Source organism: Rhamphochromis longiceps, linkage group LG23 (assembly GCF_057381845.1).
Source record: "Rhamphochromis longiceps isolate RC_006_pf linkage group LG23, R_longiceps_female_GT1.1, whole genome shotgun sequence".
Lineage (NCBI taxonomy): Eukaryota > Metazoa > Chordata > Actinopteri > Cichliformes > Cichlidae > Rhamphochromis > Rhamphochromis longiceps.
Window position 1 is genome coordinate 26,832,486 of NC_140578.1, and position 2,817 is coordinate 26,835,302.

The window sequence follows — 2,817 nt, forward strand, 5'->3', positions numbered from 1 at the left end:
GATTTCACTGACAAGTGGATGCTAACACAGGTGACTGGAGTTAATTCTCAGCCATTTCTCATGGAGCTTTCGGGGACATTGGTGCCTTTTTTGCAGTCGTTTGACAAATAATAGATTGTGCTGTGTGGTTAATTGTACAAACGTCCTGTCTGATAGGTCTGTGCTCCGGTTTTTAACATTTTTATTTATTTATTAACTTTTTTTGTATTGCACTAATCAGCAGTCACACACAGTCTGTGGATCTACCCTGCTAACAAAGCTTAGTTCACTGGCCGCTTTCTGGCTCCAAGATGGCATTGACTAATATGCTTAACTTGAGGCTTCACAAACATTGTGATGTCAGAGAGGCCATGTCCCTCTTTAATACACAGTTTATGAATTTATTCATTTGAATAACAGAAAGAGGGACTGGATGGATGAATGATTTTGCAGATGCAAAGGAGCAAAGATGGGGAGAATGGTGGACGGATGGAAAAAGGGAACAAAGAAAGTCAAAAAAAAGTTTAATAAACTGTGGGCAGTGATGTAGGTGGGAAGGACAGAGAGAGGGGGTGACAGAAGGAAATGAACCTGCTGACAAATAAATGAGTGAATGAACAGACAAATTAATTTGGGGGCAAAAAGAGGATGATTGTAAACTAGTTTCTGGCTGTTAATCAGCTTCATATGTGAGATGCTTATACCAATCTGTATCGGTGGTGGCATAACCAAAGGCCTAGTGCTCCCAGAGCAGTCATTCAAGTTGATTGGCCAGCCGCTGACCCATTCAGAGTTTCCACCAGTCACAGTCAGGAGTTTACTAAGCAGCATTTGCTCCATCCAGTAACTTTTTGTTTTAATTGTGCATCCCAAATATTTAACATGTAAGGAAAGGTACGTGGCCACTAACAAAAAGACTAGCTTCAACGCTTTACTTAATAATTGACCACCAATAACCACCTTTATTCTTCAGCACAGTCTGAACTCTCTTAAGCAGCTTTCTTGTCATTTCTTTAAGTAGTCTTCGGGAATAGTTCTCTAGGCTTCTTGAAGGACATTCAAAGCTCTTCTTTGGATGTTTCTGTCTTTTGTTCTGTTCTCTGTCAACATGATCCCACACTGCTTCAATAATGTTGAGGTCCGGGCTCTGGGGAGGCCGATCCATGACTGATAGTGCTCCACTGTGTGTTTTTTCTAACCAGGTATGATTTTACTGCATTGACAGTGTTTGGGATCATTGTCATGATGAAAAATGAAGCTGTTGCCAATCAGATGCTTTCCAGATGGTATTATATGGTGGATTAAAGCCTGGTGGTATGGTCTGTGTTCATAATTCACCAATTTTGACAAGATCTCCAACATCACAGACTGAAATGCAGCTCAAACCATGACAGACCCTCCACCATGTTTTACAGATGGCTGTAGACACTCACTGCTGTATCTCTCTCCCGGCCTCTGTGCGTGGAGGATCTGAAGCAAAGGATCTAAATGATCTGAAGCAAAGATTTTGATTGATTGATTAATCACTCCATAAAACCACAAAATGTCATCCCTTGAGTTAGATGGCTTTATTGTGGTTAGGTAATTGATGGGCTAGCATTAAAGTGTTAAAGTTAAAGTGTTAACAAGCAAATAACATTCCTCTTCTTCATTACACCAGAAATGAAGAAGTTTTAAAAAGGTTTGCCTCACCAATGCAGCCAACACATTTCAACAGAATCGACTTTTTCTTTCTTTCTTCAAACCAACTGCTTCTTTGTAGCAGTTAGTTTGCAGATAAGTCTCCCTCTTCATGCAAACTACTTGGTTGCTATTGTGATTAAAGCAATTGCGAGGAGATTTTCAGCACTGTCTATCTCTTTGTGACAAATATCAACTAGTGACAGCAAGCAGCTTCCCACAACCACCATCCAAGGGACACACATTATTCCCTGGCAACCACTGGTTACCAGGGGTCTTTGACCGGTCTCTAGTACTTCTATCCATTTGATGAAGAAAAACATATTTTATGCTTTAGTAAATTAAGTTTAACAGCACATATCTGTTTTTTGTTTTGTTTGTTTGGGGGGGGGGGGTGTTTTGGGAGGGGGGGGGTATTAGAATCCAGATGGTTTTCCTGGAAGCCTCGTTTTTTGGGTGAGCTGCATGTATGTCTACACTGCTATTGGAAATGTTTAAAAATCAGCACACAGAACCTTCAGTTGATTAAAAGGTATTTGTCACGGTTCTGGGTCCGTTGGACCCAGTATTTTGAGTTTATTATGTTTTGGTTTATTTCTGCTTCATGGATTGTTTTCTTCTCGTAGTGATGATGATGATGATTATTTCTTGTTTCTGTTTATCCGTGCTTAAGGATTTGTTCTCAGTTATATCTCACGTTTAGTTTAGTTCAGATTCCATGTGTCATTCTGTCTGTCTCTCAGTGTAAAGTCTGCATGCTTGTTTTGTAATTCATGTTTCCTGTTTTATTGTGAAAGTCTTTGTCTTATGTTAGTGTGTGCAGCTTAGCTCCCCCGTCTCGTTAGCCCTGATCTCTCCCAGCTGTGTCTCCCTCCTGTTGCCGATTCCCCCGTTACTACCCTGTGTATATAAGCCCTGTGTTTTCCCATGCTCAGTGTCGCGTCGTACCCTCAGAATTATGCCTGTGTGTCCTTGGTCTCAGTGTTCCATCCTCACTCCATGTTTGTTTTTCTGCCAGCAATAAAGCTGAGGTTTTTTGAGTTTCAATTCTGTGTTTGAGTCCTGCATTTGGATCCTCATCTCTGCCTGCCCGCACACAGAGCCCTGACAGTATTTGGAAATTGGTGTATTGTTTGGTCTGCTTAAACTCTGATATAA